Raw genomic sequence first — 16,594 nt, 5'->3', positions numbered from 1 at the left:
AACAGATCTCACTGTGCCAGTCCACATGGTTAAGCAAGCTTGGCTCCTGGTTGGTGCCACGAGGAGAGGCCACCTGTGTTTCAGGTTGTGGCCAGCTAGACTAGCCTGACATCTTGACTCTATAGTTCACCTGTCAAGTTCCTTCCCTAACTAGGTGGGGAAAAGGCGTTCTGATCCTGGCTGCACCCACCCAAGGCTCAGCTCCCTGCTCCCCCTGTGCTGCAGTTTCCACCCTCAGGACTGTCAGTGCCAGGTTTGCTATCTGTGTTTAGCTCAGTGAGCAGCGGCAGGACAAACTGGTTCACGGGTTCTTTCCTTTTAAGCTCACTGTTCCCCTAAGCCACTAAAAACCCCAAAGCGGGACCTATGAGCAAATGAAGTACACCCCAGGCTGCTCCCTGCAGCTAGAAGTGCCACAGAGACACACTTTCCCTCCACCTTGGCCTCCTGGACGCTGGCCCAGTTAAGAGGAAACTTTTCCTGCTCCCTCTGAGGGAAAGGAAACACTACTGTTCCCTACGTGGACTTCCTGCCCTGCTGCCCCTCCCACCTGAGCACCCAAGCTCCCCACCACAGCCTTGAAAGGAGTTGTGGGAGTGAGGGGAGATGGCCTCTGGGACAGGTCCCACCTGATCAAAAGCAGCCTTTCCCTGGAGCCGGCACCCACATCTACGGTGAGAAGCCAAACAAGAGAACAAGCTGTGGTGTTCTGCCTGGCTTCATCCTCAGGAGTAGAGCTGGCTAGATGGCCCTGTGCCCACTTGGAGGGAGACTTGGACATCTAGGAGAAGCCGTGGAGCTGAACCCTGACCCTCAAGGTTCTAGAAGCTTTGGCCTCCCACCCTCTTCTCACCATCACCAAGCTACTCAGGGCTGGCTCCTAATAGGCCACTTCCTAACGCCAGATGTGTAGCTGGCCATGCTTCATGCTTTTCTTATTTTGATTGATCAGATTTTATTTTTAAAAATTGCATCTATTTCCCCTTATTTTGATTATAATTTTCAAGTTTGCCCTTAAAATGTTTGGCCTTGGATGGCGTTTGTTCTTCAAGCCTTTAGCTGTATCTGGAGAACCTGCCTTTGCCTGGGGATAGTTTGTATGTGGAAGATTCAGCTCAGAATTAAATGGGACAGTGAGTCAAGACGTGTGATGACAGCAAGACTTTTAGGGGCCACATCGGTGCTGGGGGAAACTGGCGGCAGTGCCACCAGATGTGGGTGCTGACTGTGGCCCTGACAGTGACGTGAACGGCCGAGCAGGGCTCACCCGCAGCTCGCTGCCTGTGTTTACGCTGGTGACTCACTCCGGTCACGTGGCTGGTGAAGACAGAGGCCAGGACTCTCTGAGAGACTCCCAGCAGACCTCGCCTTGCCAGTCCAGACTGTCAGTCCAACATGGAGTCTCCTGTTTCTTTTTGATCCAGTACATCTTTGGGTTACAACAAAAGGAAGCAAAGTAGCTGATACACCAGCTGGCTGTGGCATTGTCCTTTGAAAGAACTTGGAGATTTCTTTGTAATCAAGAATGCTAGTAATACATTTTGATACCACTTAAAATTCTTTAAACCATCCAACTGCTGGCATCTGGCCAGGGTTCTGTCACAGGATCACCTTGTCCCTCGGTGGCTCTGCTGCAGGGAACGTACCACCCAGCTTGCAGGTAGGCTCCACTTGCTTAGGGAACCGCCACCTTGAGCCTCCACCCTGTGACTCCTCATCCAGAGCACAAGCAGACACTCTTTCAGAGAGAGTGGGACTAGGTTCCAGGACCCCTCCACGTGACAGGGCTTAGGGAGAATTACCGCTTCCCAGTATCCACGCCTAGCTCACAGTCACATGGGACTCCGATTCCAGGGAGGTCTGACACCTGATCTCCCTGGGCACCTGCACATGCGCGACACACACACAAATTCAAAATCATCCAAGTATCTGAAGTGATTCCTTCCTCTTTTCTAATCTCTAGTACCTAGAATACATGTGTCATGACAGAAACTCCAGCAGCCATCTTGGGCTCGGAGCAGACCTGAGTGAAAAACAAAGCAACACATGGCAGAGCAATAGGAGAGGAGGAGCCTAGGTCTGGGACACACACATCTTCCTCTCACCTTGCTAAGCCCATCCCCTGGAGTGCCTAGCAAGGCCAGGGAAAGAAACTGGATGGGAAGGGATAGAGCAGTGTGGGGCTCTAGAAAACAAAGATGCTATGTTGCTGGTGTGTTGTGCTCAAGCGCTGAAAGACTAGAGAGAATGCTCCAGCAAGTGCTGCTGTCAAGAAACGGACCCTCTCCACAGTGCCATGCTGTCAGGTTGACGACTGGATTGCTTTCTCACCTGGCCATTCTGATGCAGTAAGTCATTACCAAGCACCGTCCAACCATCAACACCAAGAGAAGAGTCGGTGCCTTAGTTCCCTTTCTGTTGATGCAATGAAATGCTCTGATAAACACAATTTAGGGGAGAATGCTAATTGCAGCTCAACTCCAGTTTACAGTGCATCATGTTTGGAGGGCAGGGCAGCAGGAGCTTCAAGCAGCTGGTCATACCATGTCCACAACCAAAGAGAGAGAGCAATTTGTGCAGACACCACTGCTCACTGGCTTCCTCCAATTCAAACAGCCCAGAGTCTCCCTAGGGAATGGTGCCTCCCTCAGGGGACAGATCTTCCTGCCTTAATAGCATAATCAAGACGATCCTCCAGGGACACTCTCAGAGGGCCACTTTTCAGATGATTTTAGATTTTGTCACACTGACAACACTGAAGACCAAGAACTAGGATTGTAGCTCAGAGGTAGAGTCCTTGGCTAGCATGTACAATGGCCCAAAGCTGGAAAAGAAATAGACAAAAGAATAGTATCCAAAATAAATAGAACACCTTCTAAGACATGACAATGAGAAATGGGTCAGATTTAAAAAAAAAAAAAAAAGATCCAAGGAGTTTTTCAAGTGGAAATAACATTTGTTGGATGAATAACTGGGTAAAATTTACTAAGCTGGATCTCATTCCCATTATTCAAGAACTGTGATAAAATGAAGAGCCAATGAGAGGAAGAAAGCCCTGTTCATGGAACTCTGGCAAAATCCCCCTTGTGAGGAGCAGGTGGCGGTGTCTCCATGACAACAATAAGGGCCAGAATTTGAAGGTGCTGACGGATGCCTTTCACGTGAGAATGCCCGTCATGGCATCCACACACCTCCAGAGACTGGAAGCCTGGGGAGCTGACAGCTGAACTTGGGGAGGAGCGTCTATAGAACAGCGCTGTACTGACTGTGTGATGAAGCGGGAACCTCCACTCTGGCCCTGTGGACATCTCAGGAAGAGCCATGCTGTGATAAGGTGGGAGCCAGCCATCCTGGCAGGGTCCAGTAAGACAGGAGGTCCTACTGCCAGCGCACGCCCCGTGCGCATTCCTAGAACACCAAGCCTGTCAGCCTGACACAGCATCTTCAGCCGTCCAAGCGCGGAAAAGGGCATTACCCTCGCTGACAAGGTGTATTTTTTACATCACACTTGACTTTCAAGACCTTGAATGAATTTTGCTGAAATAAATGTTCACCTTTGGGTTTGGTCCAAGTGTGCAAGCTTTTGGTTCCAATTGTTTTTCTTTCTTTCTTTTAAAAGAATATTAAGAGTGGCTGAAAAGAGGGATTTAGAATGAATGGCATTATTCATCATGTCTAATAAAATAGAAGGGGTAAATGCTATAATATTTCTTAGGGTAATGGACTTAAGGAAAATGAGCTTAGAGCCCAGGACTATTTATTACAATGTGACTTCAATGTCCTTTTGGGGCTCACTGTCTCGGCCTGAGCAGGTAAGGATCAGGATGATGACCACCGGGACTTCCCCGGCCCCCAGTGTCAGCACTTCAGGGCCTGGGTTGTGGAAAAGACCCCTGCCTCAATGAACCGTGATGTCGTCACGCCAGCAGGGTGATGATAGCTGTGAAAGGTGCTCCCCAAGTCCCACCCAAACCAGCCAGGGCAGAGAACCACATTTTCTCCTGTTTTCACATGGTGCCTGCATCACCACCTGGACCAAGTCGAAACTGTGGGAATGTAACAGGGCTTGAGAGGTGGCACTCCTTCCCCACCCCGTTCTAAACTCACCGGGAGACCCCTGTCCCCCTCAGAGCTGTGACAGAGGTAGTCAACACCAGGCCTGAGCTGTGAGGCCCTGGCAGCTCTAGCTGGCTGCAGCCACGACTCTGAAGGAAGACCCACAACTACACATGGGTCATGAGTGCCCTCACAGCCACGCATGCCTCATGGACACCCGCACAACCACGCACACATCACTTCTCTTTCTCTTTGACTGTGGATGTGACTGCATGTTTCAAAGTTCTGCCACCCTGACTTTCCTGCCATGGTGGATGGTAACCTAGAATTGTGAGCTAACCCCTTTCTCTAAGTTGTTTTGTTTCATAACAGCAATAAAAATGAAACCAAAGCGTCTTCTAAGGTCGGATCCTGGATGGACAAGAATCAGAGCCAGGAGGTGCCTTTTCCCCAAAGCTGCAGAGATCAGAGAGAAAAGGGGCTGCCTGGCACTGCTGAATGGAGGTGCCTGTGAGCTCCTGCTCCACTTTTCTGGTTAGCCTGAGGGTAAACAGGACTCCACTCAGCTGTCAGCTCACACCCTCTGAGTTGCTGCTCTGCCTCTGTCCTCCCTTCAGTGACAGCTCTCTTCCCACGTGCATGCATGCCATGGTGATCAGCCTCCCCCTTGTCACCTTCGGAGCCTCTTACAAGTCACTGTTCATTTTCATGCAGCTCCAGCCAGCGCTTCCAGGACGAGGCTGACACAGAGACCTCTGTCAACTTCCATCAGACTGGCTGGGCAGAAAATGATACCTTGTACTGGTGGAGCCTGGAGGCCTGTCAAAGCCAGCCTTGCCAGCCCTGCTGCTTCGCTGGGATCCTCATTCCCATCACAAGGAAGCCATGGAAACTCACTTCGGCTTTCCTGTCACTTCAGGGGCTCAGCTCTGCTGGAGTACCTCAGCTAAGTGCAAGCACGCCAGTACCTCTCACTCTCCTCACCTTACCCCTTCCATGTTGCCTCGCTGATTCTGCTCTGAAAGGCTGGACTAGTGCTGCCTCTGCTCCCTAGTTCACAGGCAGTGCTGAGTGTGACATCCCCGCAGACACACCTTGCATTTGCTCAGCAGGGTATCCAGGTTCTGAGAACAGAGCCTCACAGCACTGCTGCTCTGGCCTCCAAGAATGACCATGACTTTCCTCCTCTAGACACGCTGATTCAAGACAGAGCCTCTCGGGGTGGGCCTGATTCCCATGGTGCTGCTGAGTTTGGTGAGAGAAAGACAGGCCAGGCCATTCTGAAGAGGTAGGGGTGGAAGCAGGATGCAGAGATGGGGCAGGATAGAGACCAGGTGAGGCTGAGGGCATTCGAATGGAGTAGATAGAGGGCAGGTGGTGCTGAGGAGGCCGGCTGAGGGTCAGGTAGAGGCCAGGTGGAATGGTCTTTTTACTTTCTAGCTGCTTTCCCTCCAGCCAGCAACGGAAGTCTCTCCTGAGGTTATTCTCCCTTTCAGCTCTCTGACTTTCTTCCCTCAGTGTGATGGTGCCATCTCTTTTTCCCAGGTCCGAGGCACAGTGCCTGGCATACAGCAGAACTTGGTGACAAGCACACCGAACGGCTAACAGAAAGATAAACTGACATGGACAAGGGAGGAAGGGGAGAGGAAGATGCCAGCCTGTCCTCGGTCTGAAGTGTGGAGGAGGAGGGCCTGGGAGGAAGCATTAACCTAAGAGCTCATCAGTGGGGTTGGGAGTCACCAGATTTAGTGGATGATACCCAAGTGTTAGGCGTGAAAAAATTTAAAAATTGATAGACAACATGGCCGCGGATATGCATGGGCTTCGAGTGAAGTGAAGAATTAGCTGTGACTGGGACTGGAGTGCAACACAGCAGAGCTCCTGCCAAGCTCAAGACCCAGTGCCTGCTTTAGTAATTAATAATGGAGACAACAGTAACACTGGCAACAACCACAACAAAGGCGGACATGCTGGGGCACACCTTTGATCCAGGAGGCAGAGGCAAGCAGATCTCTGTGAGTTCAAGGCCAACCAGACCTACATGGTGAGAGCCTATCTTGAAAAAACGGGCTGGAGAGATGGATACGCGGTAAAGTGCACTTGATGCTCCAGAGGTCCAGAGGTCCTGGGTTTGGTCCCTAGCGCCCACATGGTGGCTCGCAGCCATGTGCAGCTCCAGTTCTAGGGGATTCAACACCCTCTTCTGACTTCCACGGGCACCAGGCGTGCATGCGGTGCACAGGCATACATGCAGGAGAAACGTATATACATACACATATATAATAAAATAACTTTATTAAAAATTTAAAGAGTCACCTTTATACCCTGAGTTCAGGCACTGTTGCAAACATGCACACAAGCACAGTCTCTCTCTCTGTCTCTCACACACACAGCTATGCCAAGTTCAACCACAAGAACTTGTTACATTGCCTCTATAGTGGCATGGGGTAGGCAGCACAGGGCTCCACAGAATGGCACAGGTCCTGCCTCAGGGACCTTGTAAGAAGCCCCCCACGTCCTCTGCCTCTGAAGCAACTATATGTGTAACTGTTGAAAACTATTTACAAAACATCACTTAAAAGTCACTGGAAATTGCCTTGAGGGTATATAGTAAATGGAAAAACATTTCCAAGAAAAAAAAAAAAAACTACTGATCTCAATAGGAACAGGGTCAGCCTGTAGCATAGGCCCCTGATGACCTCCTCCCTGCTCCCTGTGACTGGAGCTGTATTCTGGGCAGCTGCTACCAGAAAGACAGAGGTTCCCTAGGGCTACAGTTTCATCCTGTTAAGGGCAGGCAGCCAGAAACCCAGGTAGCTCTGTGCCATAGAAACCCTACGATGGATGAGCATGGCTGAGAGACCAGGACTGCCTCCCCAGCCCATCCACAGTGTTGGGCTGTGCTCCCGAGGAGACCCCCTCACTCTCCTACACCCCCCACCCCGTCATCCTCAGGCAGGCTCCCCTGGGAGCACAGCTTGCAAACAGGAAAAGTGAAAAGACTACAATCATCATCCCAGAGCTCCTCCAGCACACTCTCCCAAGATGGTGCCACTCCGGCTCGGAGATAGAGGCTGCCCCGCCCCGTGAGTTCTGCTGAAGGGAGCTGGCTTCATTTGGAACAGAGCCTGGCAAAAGTGCATGCTTTCGGGCACCCCTGAACCATGGCAATGGAATAATGAAGCAACCCAGGGATAGCAACTCCCAGATACTAGTAGCAACAAGTGGGGCTGCAGACTTGCCAGAACTCTGAGAGACTCATGGGAAGAGGAAGCTAAGAAGAGCTGCACCCATTCAGGAACTATCCCATAACGGTCATGATCTGTGTATTATTTCACGGCGCTCAACACGATGCGTCTTTATTGTTTCTTCTTCCCAATTCATCTTCAGTAAAAAATCATCCCAGGGTCAGTGAGATGGCTCAGTGTTACCCACCTGACAGTCTCTGGAACCCACACGGTGGAAGAAAAGAACTGACCTCTTCAAGTTGACCTCTGACCTCCACAGGCACACAATGGCACATGTGCACATACACACGAAATAAAGTGAAAAAAAAGGAGACATTATCCCTGTGCACAAGCTTGGGTGACAGAAAGTCAAGAGGAAAATTGGTCAGCTGACCAGCACCTACCTGACTTTCTCAGGATCCAGTGGCATTGGGTCAGAGGTCATGTTCTAAGGAAGGAAGTTTGGGAGCTTAGAGCAGGGAGGCAACTCACCAAGTTTGCAAATTCTTCATAGATTAGTTAACACATTTTCTCTCAAGTTCATTGTTAGCACAGAGAGAGCATTTTCCTCTCTCTTGGTGAGGTAATGTCATTTGTTCCTACATGCCCCTAATTGGACTCCCTCCCTTGCGCAGAAAGGACAAGAGTCTTTTCCAGGTCAGAGCCATGCTTAGTCATTTTGAACACAAGTCCCCTTCCACCTCCTTTTATTTTTCCAGAACTGGGCTCCATCTTTGAGACGATAGGAAATGACAGGCTCTATTTTTCTTTTCTTGAAAGCACTCAGTTCGTGGAGTCAAGAGCTTGGAGTGGAGAAAGTATGGCGAATTCGTGGGTCCCATGCAATCGGAAATGAGCAGCTTTCCTTCCTTTGTTCTCCCCAGTGTCTAAGCTCATGACATCGCAGGCGGTTCCCTTAAAGCAGGAAGACAGTATTTCTACCCGAGATAAGTTCTCAATTGGATTTTCAGCTGAAGCAATTTGAAAGAATCTAATCAGGCTGTGAGCAGCCTTCAAGAAAAGACTTCTAAATCGAGGCTCTGCTGGAAAGAGTTGTCAGGCCCTTGGCATGCTTTGCAAAGCTGAGCCTAACGATCTTGAAACGCTCAGGGGACTCATGCTGCAGTGGCTCTCTAAGAATGTCAAATTCCTTTTTCCCCAACAGAATTGATCTGTAACTTGGCAATTTCCAGGAAGTCAAGATCAAGCAAATAGTGAGTGACAATCTTTATTATTATTATTAATTATTAAATAACACCCCAGGGCAGGCATGGTGGTGTTTGCTTATGTCATGGCACTTTGGAAGTTCTAGGGACGCTTGAACCGCAGAGTGACACTGTCTTAGAAAACTGTTTTTAACTGACAGAATACAGGAAGCAGCCATTGTACATATGGATGTGGTGCCCTGAGATGCTTTGATAGACACATACACTGTGCAGTATTTAAAATGGGCTGGAGATGTCTTTCTCCCCCAATATGCCATCTTTATGGTGCAAACATGGGAAACCCTTTCTTCTAGCCATTTGAGACACAGCCTCCCAATCTCCTTAACCTCTTGATAGCCACCCTCCTGTTTACAGCTTGTCTGAGACTGACAGTTTATATTTCACATAGCAGTGAGGTAGTCTAATACTTGACTGTGTTTCCTAAAGTTAGGCAAGATGTCTATTCCAGGAGGCTCAGACAAGCGGCAGAGCCATTGAGCCCACTCACTCTCCTTGCTTTCTCAGGATAGCAGTTCTCTTTCTTCTTTATGCCTCCTTCTCCTTCTTTTAGATATGGTTTATGCTTTCCTGAATACGCTGGGCTTTCTCACTCTTTTAAGTTATCCCCCAGCCCCAGCTTCTGCCATGTGGCTGGTTCTCTCTCTTCCTCCTCCAGACAACAGCTGAGATTCACAGCTTGCCTGCCTTGTGTTTTTTTCTTTTAAACTTAATGAAATTGTCCTCAAGCTTAAGATTGACTGATGATAGATAGATAGATAGATAGATAGATAGATAGATACATACATACATACATACATACATACATACATACATACATATTCAGTCATAGGTCCATGCCTGGCCAAGCTCACCTTTTGGCTCTGGGTCTTTTATGTTGCCAGAATATTCTTTCACCTCCCAAAGATGGAAGGTTTCTCTGGCCTGTCCTTGGGTTCTCACAGGTTTTCACAGTCTTCTCAGAGGACACAGGAATGGAGGTAACTGCAGTGAGAACCCAGAAAATGTTGGTAGCAGCAGCTGCTGCAGGATAGTCATGCTACAAAGCAAACAGAAGCCAAAGCTTCAGAAAGTGTGTGGCTGGGATAGAAGGGACCAAGGCCTGAGGCCATGGCTCTGGGGGGAGGAGATTCCAGGAAGGTGAGCCTGTGGCAGCTTCATGCAGAGGCATAGGTCACCAGATGGGCCTTGTGGCTTCGTACCCAGGATAGTGAGCTTCTGTGTGGGGTACTTTTGGTGGAATTTTATGTCTAACCACACCCTCGGCTGATGAGGCTGGGACTGTCCGTGGCACTTCACAGTGAGTTGGGCAGGTGTCTGTTCTAGCTTAATACAGTAGAACAGCTTCAGCCAATGGAGCTGTTGGCGCTGTCCAGGACTGCCTTGTGGCTACAGAGACTTGAAATGCATCTAGGAAGTTGACAGCTAACTTTAAATTGTATTAGTAGTTTGTTTGTATGGTTGTTTGTTTTGGTGACAGGGTGAGGATGTAGTGAGGTTGAGCTCCAATCCTGATCCCTCCTTCTCCAGAGTGATAGGATTACAGCATGCACCAGCACAGCCAGTTTGTGTGGAGCTAGGGATGAGACCAGGGCTCTGAGCCTGGTAGGCAAGCAGTCTACCAACTAAGCTATAGCCATAGCCCTGGCTTTTACTTTTTCTGGGAGGAACTTGGGTTGGAACCTAAGGCCTCATGCATGGTAGACAAGTATAGCCCCAGCCCTAACCAATGTTTTGTCATCATTGTCATTGTCATCGTCATCATCATCACCATCACCGAGCTACAGAGAGACTGAACCCAGGGTCTCACAATAGAAGACAAGTGCTCTGTCGAGGCAGACAATGGAGCCCTACCAATGGGCCAAAAATCAGCTTTAAGTCACCATCCAGCCAGTGGCCTTAGAGTGGGCATCACAGTCCCACATTGCCAACATCTGTGCTTAGACATGTTTCTTGTACTTTCTCCAGGAAGCCTAGCGTTGCTTCCTGTCCAGAGATTCTGGTGATTTAAGATCCCCAGAATCTTAGTTGACTTCCAAGCATCTCTCTTGTGATGGGCATGGGGCTCTTTGCTTGCATGCTTTGCAGCTATGTCTTGGGTGCTCCTGGCATGCACTTGGGGTACAGTCCTAGGGTGGGGTTGGGCCAACTCTAGCCATTGGGCTTACAATGAGCTTCATAGACTCAAGTTGCCATAGTTCTGGGTTATAGCTATCTAATCAAACCTCAGTGCAAATTCTGAAGTTCATTTGTGGGAAAGTTTACAGTGGGCTCAGCCACAGAATCTCAGGCCATTCAGACCTGAACACTTGCCTCCAAGTTCGGCAGACAAAGCTGTTCCTCCTCCACAAACTCTTGCTCGTGATCTTTCCCTCATGGCTTGTGCTGTCTCCGCATTCTCTAACACCCCTCCGGTAGGGGAAATTCTTGTCTTGAACCTTGTAGATTGTTGCTCTCTCAGGAGGAATCTCTTGCTGAGGACAAAATTACAGTATACCTCGACTTTTCTTGTGTACAAAAAACATCTTCATTTTCAAGATCATTGGGAAGTAGATACAACTGCAAAAGAGGAAACTGAGGCACAACTGGGTCACTCAACACTAGCCTACAAGCAAGTCAGAGCAATAGCTAGAAGGCAGAGCAACCCAGTGGCCAAAGAAACATGGTGTCTAGGGCCAGGAAATAATCAGGTGCAGTCTGGTTGATGTCAGTTCTCCAGGGAGGAACAAGGAATGGGGTGGAAGCTACAGGGAAGCCATACTTTCTCAAATTTCATGTGTTGGAGACCTATAACCATGATGAGAGATGGTGGAAACCTTTAAGAAGCAACTGTAACCAGACTTTTGGCTACTTTATGAGGTCCTTTTGCCTCCCTAAACCACCCCTATCCCTTCCAACTCGTCAACACTTGGTAGCAGAGAAAGTAATTTGGAGGGGAAAGGAGGTGCCGATATCATTAGACTACTCCCTACTGATTATGGGTGCCCAGGTCTTTAGGGCAAGTTTGATTTTCATCGTCAGGATATCTCCAACCAGCAACTATCAATCCAACAAATAGCAACTAAGTAGGAGCAGCAGCAGGGGGAGGAGGAGCAGCATCAGCTGGAGGAGAAGGAGCATCAGCAGGAGGAGGAAGAGAAGCAGGAGGAGGAGCAGCAGCAGCAGCAGGAGGAGCAGCAGGAGGAGCAGCAGGAGGAGGAGCAGCAGGAGGAGCAGCAGCCATGCTTCTCTTGAGTCTCTGGCATTTTAATACCTTCTCACGAGTCCCGAGAATTCCAAACATAAACTATCTTCAGCTGGAAGAATTGCACAGCTGCCAGGGCACGAGATAAATCACAGCAGCTAAGCTGTGGACAGTCTGAAGCAGCTCCATATCCCACACCTGGGGTTAAAAAAAATATACACCTGTGACATTTTCTGTGTTCTTAAAGAAACTGAAATTCTTACTACAAGCAACTAGGCCATGAAGATTTTACTTTGTGAAGGGGTTAAAGTGGGCTGGTTATCCTGAGAGCCTGTGGTGGTAGAGAGAGTTTGGCTTCCTCGGCTTCCTCCAGCTGTCTGCTGCCATGTGACTCTTCTGCTTCTCCTTCACTGTGCACAGAGCGGCCACTCGGGCTTCCGCAGAAGCAGAGCTACGAGCCCAAATAAACGTCTCTTCTTTAGATTTCTGGCTTTGAGTCTAGCCTTTACTGGCTGAGCCAGCTCTTTGACCCAAAGTTCTATTCTTTATAGAGCTTCCAGGTCCAGGTATAGAGAAAATGGAGTGAGACACCCAGCCCACAGTCTCCCCAGTAAGCCTCAGGTTCCTCAGGCTTTCGTTCCCCAGGTGACCTGGAGCAGGCAGCTTCCCAGAGACTTGTGAGGAAAGTAGGGTCGGCTGAAAATGGGAGACTCTGACTTCCTGAAAACTCTCTTAGGGAGCCTCCCCTGATGTCCCTTTGAGGTACTGCATTGGCAGTGTGGGCCAGCAAAGAAGGCATGCACCCAGGCCCCAGACCTCATCGCTTTGGATGCTTTATGTCAGTGTCTGAAATGGAAATTGTTCTTTGTGTCTTAAGACAAGGTCTCTAGTATCCCAGGCTGGGATACTCCAACTCACTTTGTGATGTGACCTTGAACACCTGCTCTTTCTTCCTCCAGCTCCTCCATGATAGGATCCGGGCATGCACCATGCCTCCTTCATGTGGCGCTGCAGATGGACCTAAGACTGCGTTTGTGCTAGAGCAACACTCATCAACAGACCCACATTCCCAGGCCCTGCAGCACAGGCTCCTGAGAGGGGGGCTCCTTAAGAGGTTGCTCTTTGGAGAAATCCTAGTGAGGAAGTGAGAAGGGACATTTCTATACAGAGAGGACAGGGAGGAACCAAATACAGCCACCTTCTCCATGGCTGCTGGCATGGTGCCTGGCTGGGCAAGTGGGATTGGTGGGCTCTCCATTGGTGTGCCAGCAGCAGTGGGGCTCACATGACTCCCCAAAGCCCACCTGGTCCCTGAATGTGGATCTTGTCCCCAGAGCAGCAGGGAACACTATGACACCCCAGGGTCCCAGCATCCCCTCTGATAACTCAGGTCAAGCTGGAAGAGTGAAAGTCACTGCAGGCAGCACATACCTTCAAGGTCAGCATTAGTACAAGGTCACTGAGGTGGTGGCTTGAGCTAACCTCCCAGCAGAACATTCTGTGACCACACTGCTTGGGAATGGCGGGGACTCCTCTGCCCAGACACACACACACACACACACACACAGAGAGAGAGAGAGAGAGAGAGAGAGAGAGAGAGAGAGAGAGAGAGAGAGAAAGAGAGAGAGAGAGAGAGTCACAGAGGGTAGTAGTCCTTGCATGCTCTGAGCTCCCTGGGTGTACCTCCATGTAGGAGTTTCCTCCATGGCCCCACTGTCTGGACCAGCAGTCACCCCTCATCCAAGTGTGCACTGGTCATTTTTCTCCTGGGCTTGGTGCCCATCCAAACACAGTTCCAGCAGGACCCATGAGGCCCGGAGAAGAAAGGGGCATTCTCTTCCGGAGGTCAGAAAGTGGAAACCAACAACTTATTGCAATTGCAATGCTAGACATTGAGCAGGCCTGCTGGGCATGCTGCCCCTGAGGGGCAGGGAGGAGTCTGCAGTGGGCCAGGAGTCTCTCTCTCTCTCTCTCTCTCTCTCTCTCTCTCTCTCTCTCTCTCTCTCTCTGTGTGTGTGTGTGTGTGTGTGCACGCATGTGCACATGTGTAAGGGAGGTAGATGGATGATAGAGAATGCATATGTGTAGGCAGGTATGTATGCTAGGGGAGGCGGAGACTCAGGAAGGCTATTATGGAATTCTTTGTGGCCAATGCCAGCATGGGCAAATGTCACCATGGGCAAAGCTTTCTCTAACTGATCAAGGGAACTCCTGCTGCAGTTTTTTTGTTTGTTTGTTATTTTTGGCCCTGTGAAGAGATTGGTCAGATTGACAGCATCTGTTCCCAGAGCCTGGAGTTCAGGGGAATGAAAAGGCAAGGAGCCTCTTCGACTACAGCACAATCATTATGAAGAAGCTGGGTTCTGGGGGCTGAGCGATGGCTCCATGATTGAAGTGTTTGTCACACCAGCGTGAGAAGCAGGATTTGGATGTTCAGAGTCCTTTGAAGTGTTGGTGGACCTGAGGCCCACCTATAACTCCAACCTTGGAGGGATGAGCTGAAGCATCTCTGGAGCTAGCTGGCTAGGAAGACTAGCCTTATCAGTGAGCTCCAGGTTTGATTAAGAGACCCTGCCTCAGTGAATGAGGTGGAAGAGTGATAGAGGATAATCATGCCATCAATCGTAAGCCTGCACATGCATGCACACTTGTGTGTCTGCACATCCATATACATATATGCTTACACATATGCATACCACAGCACACACTCAAGTGGAAAAAGACAAAAAGGTTGAGTTCTAGAAGTCACCTCACTGTCTGCTGTAATCTAAGTAAATGTCTGTCTAGTGACATTTAGAATGTATCAGTCCATGGTCCTCAAGTTCTCTCCATGCCCTGTGACACGGATGGAGCCCCAGATACCTGGGAACCCTGAGGAAGTTCAGTTGCCACTCAAACAACATGGCATCTTTCCTGGCCAAGCCCTTCCTAGCCTGTGCTGGGAGCCCCAGGACTTAATCTGTCAGCCTTCACTTCCCTTGTCTACATGCTTTGAAGAGCTAGCGTGCAGCTGAGGTGAGAGGGGCAGAGCGTGCTTATAGCAGGCACACATCCAGTTTGCTTATTACTGCTGTGATAAGCACCTTGGCCAGAAGCAGCTTGGAGTGGAGAGGGCCTATCATTGAGAGAAGTCAGGGCAGGAGCTGAAGCAGAACCACAGAACACTGTTCATTGGTGTGTTCCTTGTGGCTTGCTCAGCCTCTTTCCTGCCCCACCCAGGGCCGCCGGAACCCCTCACATCAATCACTGCTCAGGGGCTCCTCCGCAGGCTCCCCTGCAGACCAACTGGATGAGGCATTTTCTCAACCGAAGTCTCAAGATGGCCCTGGCCTGGGTCAAACATTTAACCAGGATAGCACTTGTGGTAGATGTAGGATGGTTTCAGTGCTCAAAGCCTTCTCGTGTTACTGCGACAGTAACTGACAAGCAGCTTCAGGGGAAAGGCTTATTTGGACTCCCAGTTTCAGAGGGAACAGCGCATCACAGTGGTTGAAGCAGCTGTGCCCATGGCAGCAGAATTGGGGATGGCCAGATAGCACCAAAGGACAAGGAAGCTGACAGTTGGACCTCAAGATCCTCCCTACCCACCCCATAATGTACTTCCTCCTGCTAGGTCTCCAGATTTCAACACTACCATCTGGGAAACAAGTATTTAGACACACAACCTAGGATAAAACAAAACCCTGTTGGAAGAAAAATTCTTGTTACATCACTCCACTGCTGTGAGCCTCCTGCCCACTAGGGGCAGCCTTCTAAATGCACCATCACTGGTTCTGTCCGTCATGTCTCCTAAGCTTCCGAAGCCCCCGCTGACACCCCTGCACTGGCTCCTGGTCCCAGCTCCCAGCAGGTAGAACACAAGCTTTGCAATAACTTGAAAGTCATCAGCATTTGCTCCCCCTATGAATGCTTAGGTTGCTGGATTTCACCACCAGTGGTTTTAAACTCAAGCGCAGGAGTCTGCAAACTTTTTCTGTGTGGAGCAAGACTGTGGTAAGCTTTCTGGACCGTCCTTTATGTACAAACCAGGGCGTGGGCTAAATCCTGCCTCTTGGGTGGATTTGTGTAGCTCTTGAGCTAATGGTAGCTTTTATACTGCTTAAATGTCAACCTCAGGTGTCACCCTTAAAAAACCGCCTAGAACTTTCCAAGATGGCTTGGCTGGCTGAGGCAGGGGTGGGTGGGAGGAGTGCCCACATGCTTTTCTTACGTGTGTTCTGGAGATCACGTTCAAATCAAAGCTTGCAAGGTAAGACCCTTAGCCTGGCATCTACCAGGCCCCCCAAATGGCTGATTTTTTTGTTTGTTTGTTTAAGCAGGTGAATCTTGGTGTCTTCATTCACACCTATACTCTTAGCACACATCGGATAGGAAGATAGTCATGAGTTTGAGGCCAGCACAAGCTACTTGTGAAACGCTGTCTTGAAAAACAAAAAACCAAAACAAAACAAACAAAAAAAAGTCCCTTGTGGGGTGGGCACGTTGGCATGTGACTGTAGCTCCGCTATCATCCAACTGCTCCAGAGGCGGTCAGATCTCCAGTCACAAATCCAGAGCCAGCCTGGACTTGCCCCCAAAATAAACAAATTAAATACCTGTGAGCTCATGGTTTTTGCCCTATCAGTTTAATTAAAGTTTTACTATATATTATAATATTTTACATAAGCGTGTGTGTGTGTGTGTGTGTGTGTGTGCGCACGCCATGTGCTGGTGCATGCCTGTCATGACACATGGAAGGAGATCAGAGGACAACTTGCAGGAGTTGGTCCCCCTCCTCTCACACTGTGGGTTCTGCGGATTGAACTCAGGTCACCAGGCTTGGTAGCAGTCTCCTTTTACCCACTGAGCCATCTCGCCGCTTCCCGTCAATCTAATTTTTAATGAATATCTGTGGGTCCCCCATC

The sequence above is a fragment of the Meriones unguiculatus genome, chromosome 17 (assembly GCF_030254825.1).
Source record: "Meriones unguiculatus strain TT.TT164.6M chromosome 17, Bangor_MerUng_6.1, whole genome shotgun sequence".
In the NCBI taxonomy this organism is placed as follows: domain Eukaryota; kingdom Metazoa; phylum Chordata; class Mammalia; order Rodentia; family Muridae; genus Meriones; species Meriones unguiculatus.
This window is presented reverse-complemented; position numbering follows the sequence as displayed.